The sequence below is a fragment of the Stigmatopora argus genome, chromosome 1 (genome assembly GCF_051989625.1).
Source record: "Stigmatopora argus isolate UIUO_Sarg chromosome 1, RoL_Sarg_1.0, whole genome shotgun sequence".
NCBI classification, from domain to species: Eukaryota; Metazoa; Chordata; class Actinopteri; order Syngnathiformes; family Syngnathidae; genus Stigmatopora; species Stigmatopora argus.
This window is the reverse complement of record NC_135387.1, coordinates 7,781,400-7,800,293: the sequence shown is the minus strand read 5'-3', so window position 1 is coordinate 7,800,293 and position 18,894 is coordinate 7,781,400. Positions and strand designations below refer to the sequence as shown.

The 18,894-nt window shown below is 39.3% G+C and overlaps 1 protein-coding gene across 1 annotated transcript in view; it reads left to right on the top strand.

Moving 5' to 3' along the window:
- The first annotated feature begins 12,809 nt into the window (after positions 1-12,809).
- The window catches only part of LOC144074731 (delta-type opioid receptor-like), a 43,482-nt gene continuing 37,397 nt past the window's right edge, over positions 12,810-18,894 (top strand). The window contains exon 1 of the mRNA XM_077601301.1: positions 12,810-13,049. The gene's annotated coding sequence lies outside the window, so the exon portion shown is untranslated. The remainder of the gene's footprint in view (positions 13,050-18,894) is intronic.

Genomic DNA, 18,894 nt, shown 5'->3' with positions numbered 1-18,894 from the left:
ATGCTTCTAGTGAAATTGTCAAACTCACTCTGGAGATTGTTCTCATACTACTACCAACCATATCCCTTAAAGGTTCTGTAAACTCAAAGTTAAAATAAATAACATATTGGATTGGATTGGGCGAAAGTATAGACTGTGGTTAATAAACTTGGACATTTGAATGAATTAAAATAATTAGATGGATTTTTTTTAAATGGCTTATCCTGTCAGTTCCAGGATTTAGTAGACGTGTCACAGCTGCTAATACATTCATGTACAAAGAACAAATGTCATCTTACATCCATTGCAGCAACTGTGACGACGCCGTATGCTAGTGATGCAAGAAAACAAAAGATCTCTTTTGTGAGAAATGAAGGAATTTTCAGATAAGGTTCAGGTTGGTTATCATTAGTTTTTATATATTTTGATTTGTGTGAAACTGTCTTTAATACTTTCCCATTGAGCTGAAAACTGACGAGACAGTAAGTAGAAGTCTAGAAAATTTACCAGTTATGACCAAACTCTCATTATTTTACACCCCACTTCCGAGTGTGGTAAATGTGAGGTGGTGCCCTCCAGTGAGAGTGTGACAGGAGGATATAAAAGTGTCCAGTGCAGTTTTAAAATGAGTAATGTCTGACATTGTATCTGTTGCATTGTGAACTGAGAGACAGCCAATAAGCATTTGGAACAAACCTAGCATTGATGTTGGCAGACCAATCTAACCTTCAACAAAACTGTTATTTCCCTCAACCAATTTATTTTGGATGTTTTGAATGAAGCGGCCTGGTGGGGGAGTGGTTAGTGCATCGACCTCACAGTTTCGATCCCAGGTCGGTCCTCATTCTATGGAGTTTGCATGTTCTCCCTGTGCTTGTGTAGGCTTTCTCCATGAACTCCGGTGTCCTTTGAGCCTTGTAAGGATAAGTGGATAAAAAAAACAACTTAATGTTTTGTAAAAACATTACAGTTACACTACTGTCCCTCATTTCAGATTACATCCAAGATAATATGACCCTCTATTGCAGACCTCGATAATGTGTGGCTCACGGGGTAAATACAGTTGGTGACCTAGGTTTTACTATCCCTCAAAAAGTTGCTTGGGATTAAGAAAACAAAAGCTACAGTGCTTTAAAAATAGATGATACATTTTGAGCAGCATCTTGGCTTTAACTGGCCCGTGAAAAATTGCTTGGAATTTAGAAAATAAAACCCACTTTCAAAACTTTGCATAATGTGAGGAATAAAACAGCACTGAATTTAGGTTTTAACCTATTTACAGTGAGCATGCATCATTTAAGAAGTGTACTGTGTACACACATTTTTTGCCCATACAAAAAAATTAAAGGTGGTCATTAAATGACATAATTTCATGAAAAATATTTATAATGTTAAAATATTTTGAGGTTGTTTTGAACAGGTCGTCATGTTTAAGGTGTGAGGTTGGCATTACAAGACAAAGAATGCAGAAAAATAGAGTGATTTGACTGAGGCTGGGAGAGCGTCGATAACTAAAGATTTGCTCGTGAAGCAAGAAAAACAACATGGCAATTTTAGCAGCAACCAGAATCAGCTTTGTAATATCCCACCAAATCAATAAGAACTGTCTCCCTGCACATGTAATGTAGATAATACACCCGTTGATGTTCAGCAGGAGGTCATTGACTTGCAATCGAAAACTATACTGGCAGAGTATCACTGCTGGAGTTCTCCATTTGTATAGGAGGAAGTTTTTCAAAACAGGCTAAGAAGATGCTGGTTCCTTTTGTATCTACCTAAACAAGAATAAACTCTTTCCTGTTAAGTTTTCCAAATTCAGGTACAAATCCTTTCTTACTACTGATTATCTGTCATGCCTTAAACATTGAACTGGATTCTGATGAAGTTTTTGAAGCTGAACAGATTCGTAAAAACTTTACTTAGAATTATTTGTGAATTGTTAAACATTGGCTAATCCTAATCATCCTTCGCTTACCCGAGGTCGGGTCACAGGGGCAGCAGCTTCAGCCTAGAAACCCAGACTTCACTCTCCTCAGCCACTTCAAGCAGCTCTTCTGGGAGTATCCCAAGGCGTGTTAGCCGGAAGACTTCGTCTCTCCAGTGTGTCCTGTGTTGGCCACATTATTCCTGGCACATTGTGGTATCTTTATGGAAAGTTAAAAACAAAAAAGCCATGCATAGTGCTACCCATCTCATCTCTCATCTCATTTTCTGAACCACTTTATCCTCACTAGGTTCGCAGGGGGTGCTGGAGCCTATCCCAGCTGACTTTGGGCCAGCCAATCACAGGGCACAAGGAGACCAACAACCATTCACGTTCACACTCATACCTAGGGGCAATTTAGAGTGTCCAATCAGCCTACCATGCATGTCTTTGGAATGTGGGAGGAAAACAAAGTACCCAGAGAAAACCCACGCAGGCCCAGGGAGAACATGCAAACTCCAGACAGAAAGGTCCACAGAAAGGATTTGAACCCGGGTCCCCCCACTGTGAGGCCGACACAATAACCACTCATCCGCCGGGCCACCCTATAGTGCTACTGTTACTGATTGTTGCAACGTTAGCTGTTTTTGCCTAATTTCACAGAAAAATAGTTTCTTTGTAATCAACCCTACTCTCTTATTGACTAAGATGACATATATACTTACTTCTGTAAAGAATGTCAATTACTTATTGTAACCAACAAATAAAATCAATACCTTTTGGCCTTGGCCCCCACAACAATATTTATTCCTTTTTATATGGCCTAGAGCAAAGGTGTCAGACTCGGGTTGGTTCCAGGGCCGCGTTAATGTCAACTCGATTTCATGTGGGCCGGATCATTTGAGATATACAGTGGTACCTCTACATACGAGCAGCTCTACCTACGAGATGCTCGAGATACGAGGAAAATTTAGAGCAAATAATTAGCTCTAGATACGAGAAAAAATTCGAGATGTGAGAAAGCCAGGTGGCCATGACATGAGAGGCTGTTTATCATTTTTTTGCCGAATCTCTTTCGTGTATAACAGATATCTACGAGCACTGAACGGTTTCTTCACACGAGTTTCTCCTACACATGGACCAGAAAATGCACAACGCGCATGCGCGGGAAAAAAGAGGGCTTTCTGGGTAATGAAGTATACTCGTACACACAACATCAATAGCCAATGGCACCCTTTCTCAGAATAAAACTTCATTACCCACAATCAATACGTGGGTAAGCTGATCTGTTGCATTTTTTCAGTGTTTTTCCTTCCTTAGCCTGTTAGCTCCCGCGATCGCTCATTCAAGACTACTCCTCGTTGGCAAGTGGTCGTGCGTTATCTTATTGTGAGGACATTTGTGTGCATCATTTTCGGAATATTTTGAAGGGAATACAACAGCAAACAGCCCATCGATAGCGAACGTGAGGGTGGAGGTGTGGCAAACAGCAAACCCTGCCAGGAGAAGGTATAAAAATGTAAACCAAAATTAGAATTCAGTTTTGTGTAAAGTTACATTAAACGTATGTTTGAGTGTCTGTATATATTAATCCAAGTTAATTTAAATTTGTTTGTTCCGTTACGAGTGCGTTGTCGTGGAAAGTCACCCCGAACCCTAACCCCTCCGCAAAATCCGTCTAATTTTAGTTCTATTAAACACATTTTATTATTATTAAACCACTAGTTATGTGTTACTTTGTTAATAGATGGCGAATTAGAAGAAATAAAACATTGTTTCCAATCCAATATCCTGTTTTTGGTGTTTTTTCAGAGAGTTGAAACGAATTAATTTGTTTTTAGTTCATTTCAATGGGAAACGCTCGTTCGAGTTACGAGAAGATCGACATACGAGCTCAGGCCCGGAACAAATTAAGCTCGTATGTAGAGGTACCACTGTAATATTCCGATTTTTTTTAATAAATGGATTAAAAGAACTGGATTAAAAGACCCAATCCCTACTTTTGGTGCCTTTTCATCCATATTCTCTTCATGTAAATGAATGTAAAAAGAGAGAATATTTTAAAAGAAAGAAAAGTTCAGCGTGTTGAAAATTACAAATTGTGCCTTGCTAGACTATTCAGTTTAAAATCGTTTGAGAAGGATTTGCAAATCCTTATGAAGGCAAATGATTGCCAAAAGTTCTAAATATCAGACATCCTGTCCTAGCATTGCATTTCTACCCATCATGATTCAAAATCCAGCTGCATCCTTTGCACGTTGCAGCTTTCGCTCGTTCTTCTGATTGAAGCCGGGCTTCACAATCAGGCTGCTATTTGCGTGCCTCACCAGGCGCCGGCTTTGGGCTCCTTCAATTTTCGTCCACGCGCATATATTCCAACCCATTTGGGTCTTTTTTTGGGTTTCTGAAAATTCAAAAGCGCCAGGATTAAAACAATCACAATCAATGACATCTGCTAATATGTGTGTATGGGTTCTCGGAAGCAAAGAAGGGGAGTCAAATTAGCATGGAAGAGAAATCCACTTTATCCTAATTCTGCCTAACTGCTGCATTACTTACTTAATTTTGTTCATTTATACTAAAAAGCAACGATATGTTAATTAAAATCTAATGCTCAAGCCAAATAGAAGATAAAAACATCTCTTTGTTCCCTCCATTTTCATAATTGGATTCAGTGGTTTTGAGGAGGACATATTTGATTGGGACTTGTTGCATTATTGGCAACATGGTAGTGACACCTCCTTTGTCTACCAATTGTTTGCCAGCCTTATTGGGAGGCGGGTGTTGTATTGTGAAGCGAAAAAGTGCTTCCTGTGTCATTTTAATCATGCAAAATTACACATCTGTTAAACAAAATAGTCATGCAATGTGTGCAAAGATCTCAGTTTAAGGTCTTTATACCAAACGGTTCATTCAATGAAAGATGGTCTTTGGATGATTTTATTGCACATTCCTGCTTGTCAATTGGAGAGCCTGAAGCAACAAGATGGCCCACTTTTCACTAACAAGCTCACTTAATGTAATTTCTGCTCACATAAATGAAAATGGATGGCTAAGTAAAAGAGTGGTTAGCATGTCCGCTTCGTAGTTCTGAGATCAAGGCTTCAATCCCGAGATCCGGCCTTCCTGTGTGGAGTGCATGTTCACCCTGTGACTGCGTGGGTTGTCTATGGGTTCTTCCCACATCCCAAAAACATGCATGGTAGGCTGATTGGGCACTCCAAATGTGTGTGCGGGAAAGTTTATTCGTCTCTGAATTTTGCCCTGAAATTCGCTGGAAACCAGTTCAGAGTTTACCACTCCTCCTGCCTGTAGGTAGCTGGTCTAGGCTTCAGTACCCTCGCGAGGATGAGGGTTTCAGAAGATGAACAAATGAATGAATGGTAGAGTCTGCAACTGTACATGTTCATTTTACATTTTTGTCCACTGTCATTCACCATTGGCCACACCACTGTGTGTGGCACACCTTTGTTGGGCAAAGGAGCTATCTGGGGGAATTTTTCTAGGTATCCACCGGGATGTATGTCGATCCAGTAGGCGTTGAGTGGGCGATGCTTCATTAATTGAATAACCCATTTTAATCTTCTGCTAAGTGCCCTCGAGTAGCAACGCTTCCCTAAGAAAGATATTGCAATAATCCATCAAGTACACCCGAGTGACTTCAGCTTAGTGCTCTTTCGTCATTTGATTTTTATGTAATGCCGCTCCAGTCATATTGTAACCTGGCTCCTTTCTTTAAAATAACATCTTGGGTGTGGAGTGTAGATTGCATGTTTCAGGGAGATTTACAGCTGTCTTTAGTTTCCCTACTTTTTGGATGCCTTTGTTACCCAACGAGTTGTGTTGTGGTTAGATTTACTAGGAAAGTTAGTCAAAAGTAACTTTCATTATCGAATATATATAATATGAGTAGAAATATCTCTCTCAAATAAACACCCAGTTTCAGAATTCACAACTTTGACTGAGCTGATATATATCAGTGATGAGGGGAGTATATAGATAGATAAAAACTTGACGGCACTTGTTGATTTGGCAAGTCTCCAGTAAACCTTATGTGTGCTCCACCCTCAAGGTGACTCAATTAAGTCAGAGATTGCCTGCAGCCTGGCTTCGTGGGGCACTCGGGTCTTTTACATCAGAAAAAAAATATATGGTACCCAGAAAACAATTGACAGTTTGGAGCCTATCCGAGCTAATTACGGGCACCAAGCAGGGAACACCCAGAATCGGTGGCCAGCCAATCTCAGGGCACAAGGAGACGAACAACCATTCACGCTCACGCTCATCTCTAGAAGAAATTTAGAGTGTGGGGTTGTGGGAGGAAAACCCATCTGACCCTGGGGAGAAGATGTAAACTCCACCCAGTGAGGCATGACCTGGGATCGAACCCTCGAACACAGTACTGGGAGGCCGACGTGCTACCCACTCATCCGCAGATAGTGTAGCTATTTTCATTTATTTAGTATTTACACATTATTTCACGTATCTGTTCATTTTGCCAGTAAACTTTGACTCTATTTGCATAAGACATGAATGGGAGCTCTCAGCATCTTTCCTGTAGCAAGGCAATTGTCGCTGATAAGGTATTGTGTCTCTAATGCAGCTGCATAGATAATTTCCATTTTGGTTTGAGCCACACTGGTGCCCCCAAAGGGTTAACTTGTGGGCTGGCATCAGCTTCCCTATTCGCATATGGAATAATAAAAAGTGTACGAGTGACGAAGGTCGGCACCGCATCTTCTCAAAGGCATCACGGTGAGCTCAGTAGATGAGCTTTAGGCCGGCCTGATTTTAATTGTTTATTCATGAATAAATGTATCTTAGGTGCTTATTGCTTTCTTTATGCTCATGAATTGCCATCTTCTGTTTATTTGTGGGAATTATAAAACCTGCGAAAAGACTAAATCAATTCCGCATAGCTTCACCTCGACTTTTTTCGTCTTCATTAAATACCTTAAACAAAAGCTCTGTATTGAAGAATAGTGATCTTTAATTCACCACAATAGTGTTTTGTTTGATCTATTCTTTTTTATTTTTCTGAGCTCATAAGATGTGTGAGGAGATATGATCTTAACGGATCATATGACAGATCTCAAATTGTTCAAATGGAAAACTGACCAGCAGTGATGGAGTGGGATGAAAAAAAATCAATGAAAGATAAACTGCTGTAGAGTGCCTAAGCAGACAAATTCAAAGCATCTGCATATTTCTGACCTCGACCGAGTTAAACCAAGGCTAATCTATAATCATGTTATCGTTTTTTTCCTGAAGTTTCTGCATTTTTGACCTCACGATATCAAAATGTAATCACCTCTTCTGTTTCTTATTACAAACATATCCTGCATAACAATCCCTATATTTGTTCTTGAATTTCCTTGAACATAAACTTTTAGACACACACAACCGAAAGCAGCCTTTTGCAGTTTCACCTAATGACAGGGGTATTAACATTTTTCTTTAAACTCTTACAATTTGACGTTATTCTTTTCTTTTCAATGTCAAAATGTACGGGATGGGCTATAATCATAGTTGGCTGCGGTCACTTGCATTTAGTTGAGTCACAGAGGAATGGATTTGATAGTGTTTTTTTTTTAATTTCAGCAGATGCGTTTCCATCAGTGGTGTGCCGTGAGGGCCTTCAAGGCCTTCTCTGCTGGCCTAAGAAATATCTGAATCACAGACTGATGTTAATTATATTTTGTCCATGAATACTTGAATAATAATAATAATAATTCCAAATTGTCTGTTAGCTTCCTTTCATTGCTTTTCCCCCTGGTTGCACTGCTTCCAGATGTGCGTTTTCATATTGAAGCATTTAACCAATCACATTATTTGTTGCCAGGGTCAGAAATCTGCCTCAAGACCTTCACAATCGGCTCTGCAGGCTCTGCTCCATTAAACAAGCGTCGATAAGACTGTTGCTTTAACCAATCAGAATTTGATTTGGTGACACCAAGGCCTTCTCGCAGGCGTAGGGATACATCATCGCTTTCACCAAATATGATTGGCTAGTGATAGAGTGGACTAGCCAGAGCTACCAAACTGTATGTGGAGCGAGCTGCACAAGCAAATATATTGTTGTGTTGATTTAATAGTGGTTTTGTCAACCCGCAATGGCTGAAGGAGGAGAAGAAATTGATTTGTTTGCAGATTTACTGTCAAAGTCATTTTCAAGGATGGCTTTTCAAGAAAAAAAAGCTGGACATCATTAAGAAAGTCGGACAACTCCAAAGCAAGCAAGCCTGTCACGACCGGGAACGAACATTTTCAGCACTAAATCGAATAAAAACGTATGCCAGAAATACGACTGGACAGGCTCGACTTTCATTAGCTTCGATGGCGAAAGAAAAGAAGGAGGAAAGAAAGGAGGATGATATTGTGTAGTTAAAAAGGATTTTTGGTGAGTAAAATATGGCTATATTCCTAAATAATATTTTAATTGTATGAGGTTATTATTGATGATTTTTATGTGTTGCAGCTGTAGCTGCAGTAGAGGTTTTATAGCCATAAAATAGTTTTTGAGGGTTGGATTGATTCCGATAGCTGAAGGTGTCACTAGGAAATTCACGGACCGCCACTGGTTTCCATGGTGAGCCAAGTCTCAGATGTAAAATTTTTGCTGTGTGCAGATGTAGTGTAGAAACTGTTGCTTCCTCTCTGAGCGCTCATGTGCTTCTCAGTTTGTTGCGCAGTGTACATTTCCAGTGAACATCCACTAACAAATCATTCCCCAGGTCTTTTTGAGAGCTTTTTATTTTTTTTATTTTATTTTTTAGGACTAGGACTTGGGACATCACTAATGATGTGGTAATTCATTCCCCTGACTTTCGTGCAGCTACCTGTGGACTAATGAGTGCAGGTTGAGTTCACAATACGATGCGGGAGCCTTGTACAGACAAACAAAAACACTGTCAATCAGAAACAAAAAGTGTAAACAACAGCAGGAGTGCTTCACATTTAGGAATACATTTAGATTTGAGGTGCCCAAGCCTACATTGTAATCAGCCTCATTAAGGAGGACAGCAGGGAACATTAGCACAGGATGTATTTAGATGTACAATATGAGGAATGATGTTTTGAGATTCCACTCAGTCTCTGTAATGGATTTTTTTTTTTTTTTACACACAAATTGAGACAGGTACTAGATGCAAGATCATGCAGGGACCTAATGAAATAGCTCATGTGCCAGATATCCCATAAACATGCAGCGATTTCCTGCTAATGTAGGCTAGTTGTGATTTCAGGCGACACCCACAGATTGCAGACAAATGACCATGAGTTCCCTGATTTGGTGGAGGCGGTTTGTCATGAAATAGGCTTACTTTATTGTTATTCTATATTTGCTTTCACAAATAATTTTTAGAATTCTTACAGTAGTAGTACCTTCATGAATTATGTAGCATGCAAAACTGTTAATAACTGTTAAATAATAAGTCTGACACATTTCCAAACAATTTTGGTCAGTCATGGCCAATCTGTGTATAACCATCTGTGTCAAGTTAATAAGAAATACATGAATAAATAAAATAAAACAACATGAAATGAGTGGTAATGCTAAAACACTGTGTTGGCAGTTTACTGCACACTGCCATTGTCTCATGGGGGTAGTATGTTGCCATGGCAACAACCAAAGACAGTGTTCAGGGTTTGAGAGGTAATGGAAGGTAGCTTGAAACACCACAATTTGTGTTCTTTGTATTTGATTTTGTGGAGAAGGTTCAAATATTCATAAAACTCATTGTCTGCCATTGATGTCAATCGATGTCTAATCTATTCTCACTTTGAGGCACTGGCAGTGATCTTTCCCTGCCAGCTGTTAGTGACCTGAACTACGAGCATTCACAGCCAGATATCCCAGACTAAATGGACAGGACATCTATCAATAACAGTGGCACACAATGAGTTAAAAGACAAAAACATGCCTACAATTAAAAATATAGTGGGCCTCGGGGACATTCAACTTTTCAAATGCTAATAATGATTTAATGACATGTTTATGTTCATTGGTGTGGAGAAGAATGAGTAGTGGATGTTTATTAGATGTGAGGAATTCCTGAAGGGGCAGTTTTTATTTTACTAATCAGAAATATTCTTTCAGTCATTTTCCGAACCGCTTATCCTCACAAGGGTCGCGGGGCATGTTGGAGCCTATCCCAGCTAACTATGGGGACCAGGCGGGGGACACCCTGAATTGGTGGCCAGCCAAACACAGTGCACAAGGAGACAGACAACCATTGACACTCACACTTATACCGAAGGGCACTTTAGAGTGTTCAAGCATGTTTTTGGGACGTGGGAGGAAACCAGAGTACCTGGAGAAAACCAACATCCAAACCCCACACAGTGAGGACATGCCTGGGATCCAACCCTCGACCCAAAAACTAGAAGAATGATGGAGTAACCACTCTACCACCAAACTGTCTTCATCAGGGGAAATTAAATATCTGCATTTTCAAATTACTTCCCATTCTAGAAAATGTAAAATTAGCTTTTATTGAACTGTGAAATTATGAGTTTCCCCTCAGTCTTAGTGTCCTGCTTCCAATCGTACTTCTGTGTTACCATGGTGACGGACTGCAGGGTGACTCGTACTAAGGACAAACTGCAAATGGTTAAGAAAAATTTGTATTCTTCACTTTAACCTTGACAGTGCTTGATAATGAATTGAGTATTTCATGTCTTTTTATGGAGGAAAGCTTTTATTTTTTTCTCTCTAAACATTTTTTCAACGTAAATCAATTGGTTTTATGGAACAGAATCTTTATGTTCACAGTTTGCTGATACCTGGACACAGGCGTTGACAATGAATGTGCCACGTTATGTTGTTTGATTGATAATTATCCATTGTGCGTCTATTTATACGTTGCTTCCTGGTATGTCTGGTCGTTGGAGTATTGCTTGTGTTTGGTCATGTCGTCTCCCTATTAGTGTGCATATGTGCTATCCCGGTTAGGTTTGTTTCTTTACTGATTTTTACCAAGTCCTGAGTTTGTATGGCTTTTTCTGTTAGTTCTTATTAAAGCCTTTGGTTTTGTGCACCAGCACTCCTGTCTCATCTACTTCCTGCATCTTTGGGTCCGACTTCGCTGCTTACCCGAGGCGTATTCATGGCAGAATGAAGGACAAGAGAATTGAACCATTCTTCTGTTTGAGTTCACAGCATATTATTTTCATAATCAGTTTGTTAACAGACCTGTGTGATGTCCTTTACAATATAACCATGACATACCCATCCATATATGGGTGAATGGGGACTTACAATCTGCTATTTCAACTGTAAGTGCTTCCAGCATGCAAGTGGTTATAGAAATGGAGAGGGGGATTAAATTATTTATTTATATTTTTTCTAATATTGTGTTGATTGAGGGTGGCCCGAAGTATGAGTGGTTAGCCCAGCGGCCTCACAGTTCTGGGGTCCTGGGTTCGAATCAAGATCAGTCTACCTGTGTGGAGTTTGCATGTTCTCCCTGGGCCTGTGTGGGTTTTCTCCGGGGACTCCAGTTTCCTCCCACATTCCAAAAACACTCTAAATTGGGCACTCTAAATTGCCCCTCGGTATGAGTGTGAGCATGAATGGTTGTCCCTCTCCTCGTCCCCTGGGACTGGCTGACCACCTTCGCCTCGTGCCCGAAGTCAGCTGCGATAGGCTCCAGCAACGCCTGCAACCCTTGTGAGGATAAAGCGGTTCAGAAAATGAATGAATGTGTTGATTGAATTGTCGTTTTGGTTCATATCATGCCCTGCTTAAAGCACGTTATAGCTGATGCTCACATGAAATACAAACTAATGGAAAAAAACTTGACTTGATGACATTAAACCAACAGTAGTCACAGACGTACACTGTCCCTACTGTGAAACATGGAGGAAGCTCTGCTGTGCTCAATGACTGCTTTTGTTGCATCTGGCACATGTTATCTTGAATCAATGCAGGGTATAATGAAATCTCAAGATGACAGAAAACGTGGCCACAGTTCCTTGTTGGTCTTGGAAAATGATAATAAACCATAAAAGTAAACCTCCGGAAGAATGAGTAAGAGCAATATATATCTGTATATATACTATAAAATATTCCTTAGTTCTTTATAAAGAATTATTTATAGGCTTTGTAATTGTTCACATTTTAAGGGTGTGTTAAGCATATCTGCCTCACCGTTCTGAAATTAAGGGTTGAATCCCTGGTGGGTACCGACCTTCCCGCGTGTAGATTGCAGGTTCTCCCTGTGACTGCATGCGTTTTCTCCCCGTGCTCCGGTTCCTACCTACAGATATGTTTTGAAGAGGAGAAACACTTGCAAATGGCCACCTAAAATAATCTTTTCAATTGACTGCATTCACATGATGTATGTGAAGGGTCAATCATCTTACCAAACAAAATTTAATTTAAAAAAATAGTGCTAGGGGTATTCAAATCAAGAAAAAAAAAGTGAGCCCAAATATATGCACCAATCATTTTTTGTTTCAATAATTACTGCATACGTTCCCTAACACTTCTATAAACTTTTCTCATGTCTCAAATATTACTCTGTTTGTCCGCTATGTAATATACATATTTAACTGAGATCAAAATCAGTCATATATATCATATATATAATAATGGTCCATAATGGTCCATATCATATATATATATATATATATATATATATATATATATATATATATATATATATATATATATATATATATATATATATATATATATATATACTTGTATATACTATATACATACTTTTGTCAGTGCGTCTTAGTTTCTGAGCAGTGGAGATAGAGATGCTCAGCTTCCATCGAATCGATCTGTCAGAGAGGAGATGGGAAGGATACCCCCACTCCCCCCAAACACATACACACACACGCACAATCTCACGCCACCGCCACCATTAACATCACCGTCCTCCCTCCCCCTGACCGTTTGCTATACCCGGATGATGCGGAATGCTCCGCGCGGAGATGCAAAGCCGTTCGTCCCTCCCCCTTCTTTTTCATCCGCACCGGATCGACTGCTGCTGGACCAACTAGTCTTTCTACTTCTTCTTCTTCTTCTTCTCCCCGGTGCAGGAGGCTACGGACTGAAACGGCAGTGAGAGAAATGTAACAGGACTCTGCAGTCTGGAAACAACTAGTTACGCCGTAGCTGTGGTATCCAGAGAAGGTAAGGGACCCAGACTCGACTGTGCTTTACCAAATCTACACCTAGCCTGCTGCAGCAGAACGTTTGAGGATGCGCAGGTCGTCGCGGGGAAGTGTTGAAGACATCTGCAGTAGGCTAGTGTCAACATGAGGTGCAGATGACGCGTTCGATGTGCAAAAATGCGGTTGCGGTTTGGAGTTTAAGCTTGCACGTGAGAGGGAGACGGTGGCATTAGGTTCACATTTAGACATACACTTAGAAACACCTGTAAATGGCTGGCTGAGATGATTTCTTCTGTTTGTTTTCTGGGTAGAAGGTTGTTAAACTGATTATATGAGTCCATGTGTTCTGGTGACAGTTTTCCCACCACATCTGCATGGCAACTCATATCGCAAGAGAGCTTGTGAGCATCATCAAACAACATAATTTGTATGAAATGTGGAAAATCACTGACAGAATATGGTTGTTTGTAATCAAAATTCCCAAAGTTAATGAGTTAAACTCTCATCTCATCTCTCATCTCATTTTCTGAACCGCTTTATCCTAGTTAGGGTCGCAGGGGGGGGGTGCTGGAGCCTATCCCAGCTGACCGGGCCAGAGGCGGGAACACCCTGAATCGGTGGCCAGCCGATCACAGGGCACAAGGAGACAAACAACCATGCACACTCACACCCATACCTAGGGGCAATTTAGAGTGTCCAATCAGCCTACAAGTTAAACTCTTTATCTTTAAAATTATAACAATATCATCTTATCCCATTTACAAATAACTGTTCTATGTCATTTTGCGTTTGCTGGACAGTACTCTATTCATCACATTTTTTTCTAACAGTGGTTCTTAACCTTGTTGGAGCTACGAACCCCACCAGTTTCATATGCGCATTCACCAAACCCTACTTTAGTGTGGAATAAAATGTGATTTTTTTTTTCAAATTCAAGATATATAAGTTCATTGCAGCACTGATTGGCCAAACAATGTCACGTGATCATCGGCAGCCAGTGATGGTCAAGTGGGGCATGTTATCGTGAATAGAAATGATGAGTTGATGTCTTGACCTCCTTGGCAGAGCCCCCACCGAACCCCTGAGACCGACTCACCGAACCCCTAGGCTTCGATTGAACCCAGGTTAAGAACCACTGTTCTAAAATGTTTGTGACCAAAATTATGGAAATCTGCATGTTTTGCTTGAATGCTTTCATATTTGTAGGGATATGTATATAAACACTTTCAGGAGGTAAAGGTGATTATTTATGCTTTTATTTTCATGTATCATGACAAAAAAATGAATTGTTAATTTATTACCCATCTAAAGCCAGATGTTAGCATAGTCTTTTTGTTTTGTTTCTGTGTTCTTCGCATTATTTTAAATCAAAATGATTTCATTAATCAAGACAATCCTAAATGGCATGCCGGTGAATGAAGTGTTGCTAGGGTAGTAGTAGGGTATATTTATTCATTTTTAAAGTAACACGGAGCATTCGACTGATTAGCTAGAGAATGTATTAAAATTGTAGCATAGCCCTCATATTTTTTAATGGCAATACCTCTGTATGTTTTTTGTAATAGCCCATAAAAAGAATAGTTAAGACCTTTTGAAACAGATCTCTCAAAAAGTATTTGCCTCTTACCCCAGTTACCTTTGGATCATTTCAATACTGATATTGCGCAGCAACTACCTCTGGTGGTTGAGTTATGGCAACTGTGACAAGCAACCTTGGTCTCCCTTACTTCATTCTGACTATATCAGCTCCAGACCAAGCGCTTTGGGTTGCTTCAAAAACAATATGCAGACTGCCGGGTTGCGGTCAACTTTACAGAGTTTATAAACAACATATACAATTTTAAGTGAAGCCTGAAGAAAAACCAAATGCATACATGTATTTGTTGGGGAAGATGGGTCAAGCAAGTTGGTGACTTTTTGAACTACGCCATGAATATTTAGCTTTAAGTTTCCTAATTTGGACATCCCAACTGAGTTTTAATGACTACAACACTGGCCAGGTGGCTCAAACTGAAATGGCAAAATGGGGCAACCAATAAACGTGCTGATCCACATAACTAGGTAAGGTATGAAAAGCCTGTTCAAAGAACAAGATGTCTTTTCAGCCTTAAACTTTATCCCTGCGTGATACTCTAAAGACTAACCTCCAAAGATATGTATAGGCTGCTGCCTAAAATAATTTAGGATTTAGTTCGGAGCTGTAGTATTAGCCATAAAAATGGCCTACCCAAAGTGAGATCTTCACATACTCTATGTGAATACCAAGTTTTACAGTTAGAAGCTTTTTATTTTTTAGTCATTAGTATCAGTACTGTTCTCCTACTTGTCCGATGTTGGGTTGTGAGGGCAGCAGCTTTAGCAGCGAAGCCCAGACTTGCTTCTCCCTAGCCACTTTCTCCACCTCCAGGCAGTCCGAGGCCAGCTGGGAGACATAGTCTTCCCACCATGTCCTGGACCAAACTGAAGGCCTTCTCTCAGTGGGACACTACAATTATGTATTTTTTAATTTTTTTTATATATATTTTTAAATCGCAGGGTACATACAGACAAACAACAATTTACATACACACATACCTTCAATCACCCTACCACACACATTTTAGAAATGTGGGAAGAAACTGGAGTGCATGAAACAAAAAAAACAAAAAAAACACAGTGATGGGGAGAATAAGCAAAGTCCACACAGGAAGGTGGGAGTCAGGAGTAAACCCTCGATCTGATGACTTTGAGCCAAACAACCTAACCACTCTGTCACTATGGCGGGTTCTATTCTTCTCCTTATTTTTTCATGGTATTTAACTCTTTGCCTGCCATTGACAACGACAGTAGTCCAATTAGACCAATGGGAAGAGGACTGGATTTGAATCCTCATGTTTCAGCGCTATTGACAGTGCTTAATGGCTTTCAATCCATTTTGATTGGTCGAGTCAATATTGGACGCTCCATCAATAGCAAACAGAGTCAAATGAGTGATGTCACCACAAAAATGAAAAGCCTAAAAATAACTGTGCAGCGTCAAGGATCTTAGCTGGCTAAAGGGCAAGCAACACGAGTGGTCCCATCTTAGCGAAAGAAGGAATAAGGCCAGCAAGATGAGGAGTGTAAGATAGCGCAGATGGAAAAGCTCGATGAAGAGAGGAAACCTCTTTTAATGAGATTTCTCCTCGCAAGAAAAAAAACAAAAAGCTTCCACAAGTAAATAAACATCAGATGAGAATGCAAATTCCAGAAGTTATAAATGCTGCTGAATGATAGTGGACATTGGAACCCTTAAAACCCCAAACCACTAAATAGATGTCAGTAAATTAAAATTCTTTAAAAAATTTGAACATGAATTTTAGCAATGTGATATTTTTTGCCCTGATGAAAACTGATATATCATGTAAATATGATACAGTTTTATGACAAATTACATTTGAAACAGTGAAGTCTTGTTTTTATACCGAGGGTCCATCAATTCTTTAAAGACCAATAATTGACATCAAATCAAAATGCTTTCAACTCTGAGCCTTAATGGTCCATTAAGCCTATATTATTACTGTTTCATGATATTTACCATCTTATTGCTTGCCATTTACTATGACCAATGTCCAATTACTTTATACTGGAGGGAGGACTGATTGCCTTTAATAGTCCATTAAAGGCTCAGAGTTTTAAAATGTTATATTTGCTGTCAATTATTTAGTTGTTGGGGCTTTAAAGTGTTTCTGGTCACTCAGAACAAAAATACTAAATATGTTTTTTTATATAATTTGTCATAATCTTATATCTTACTTACATGATCACATCAGCTTTTATTAGGGAAATCGTGTATCGAATATAACGCATTTGGCAATATAGGGTTGATGGCTTCAAACTAATCTTGTTTGATGCACACAACCATAAAGTCGGCCAAAATAGTGGTCTTATTGTTCGTGTTACCCTACTACGTATTATGTAAATGCTCTGCTTACATGTCTACCATATTACATTATGAGCATATTTTTATTACAAGCTGAAGGCCTACCAAGTCATGCTCGTTATTGTTCTTGTGCACTCTAACTTTGAAGTCCTACTCTTCCGTCATTTGAGAACCGATCATCTTGATATTTGGTAGCTATGTAACATGGGCCGGTATCTAGCCCGATTTGTTTTTCTTTGAGTCAGGACTGATTACATAATTTTTCAGTTATAGTTCCAATAAGTTATGAATTTTCTAGTGGGAGATGCGAGCATACATTTCATGGATTTATACAGTGCTCTTGTTGCCGACGGGTTACAAATTTGCCAGTAGAGGGAATGCGTGCATGAAAAGAAATCCAAAATGTAAAGTAGATTATGGACATTATATTAGTGTAATAGTATATATTTTACTCATTGTTCTAAAATGGGGTATTCTATCTACTATAAGGATTAGTGGAAACAGAAGCGTGGGTGCATTTGTGTCATTTATCATCAGTGTCATTGCACCCAGATAGTTAACTACTTATGTAACCAAAACTATTTGGAATGGTGCTAAAAGCAAAACAGATCTTCTGTTCTCTCTGAAGCATGTTTATGTTAGCACAACCTGTTTACACTTTGTCACATATGTGTAATTATGAACATTACAATTATAAATGTGCACTCTGCATTTCTTAGGACACTGAGTTGGGTTTTGCAGTTTTAATGACGCAACAAGTGCATCTGATTATACCCAATTGTGTCTTTATCCACATAGTCATTGTCATAGAAGAGGAGGAAGCCTTACATGGAAACACTTTGGACTGTGAATTGAATGTGTATTCATCAAACCAGAAGCCCCCCCCCCCCCCCCCCCCCCCCACACACACACACACACTGAACCTGGAAAACAAAACAGAGTCAGACAGATTTATTGACGCGCTGAGCATGTGCTGTATTTATCAGACAGATGCAGACAGCCTTTCATGGGTGCATATTCATTTAGGGAAGGTCGACTGCTTTGATGAAATATTTTTTTAGGCTGTTGACTGAAAATGTTCTTTGAAATTGTGTGATATAAAAAACGAAATGGTATTCCATGCAGAGAACTCTGTATGAAGTTCAAAAAGGAAGATACAACATGGTGTTGAACCATATATTCTCAGTAAATATGGAGTGAATACAGATTACAGGGACGAAACAAAAAAAGAAATAGGTGATTCTTCCAATGTTTTATAATACGTTATTTCCATTGCATCGCAACTGAAAAAAATAATGCTTAAATTAATAAAACGTTTTTGTTGTTTCATTATTCTTACTGTTTCTATTCATCCTCCATACAACCAGCTATGGTAATTGGAAAAATAGCTGGTTGCCAAGGGAAAGTAAAACCAAACAGTTGCATCTATAATATGAAGCATTAACTTGATAGAAAAAGTATCTATTAATTAACCCTGAGAGAACGACGTTGCATCCCGTCCAAAGAGTCCAAATTCCCTCAAGTGTGCACTAATGGATGGATAATTGTGTTTTCTACCAACAAAATAAAAAGATAATATATTTCCAGTTGTCCAGCAGCACCTCCCGAAAAAGTGGGTGGAAGTTTAAATCGTGGATTTTCGAGTAATACAATTGGCAGTGGTTTATGTGAAAGTTTATTTTTAAGGTGCTTTAAGACATGAGATCATAGGACTCGTAAGTAATCTTTTAACCACTGCATTATAGTGTTGTACGTTAGGGTCACTACATTTTACATTCCAATCACTGTCATTAACATGAAATCAAGTAAACTTGTAGCTGTGGAAAGAAAGTCAAGACGTTCTTGAAAGCAAGTTTGTTTAGTCAAATTCCAAAGTGTAAAAACACTTTATTCTTTGAACATTGAGACAACACTCTATGTATATAAACAATACGAATTAATTTTTTAAAGACAACTAAAGCAC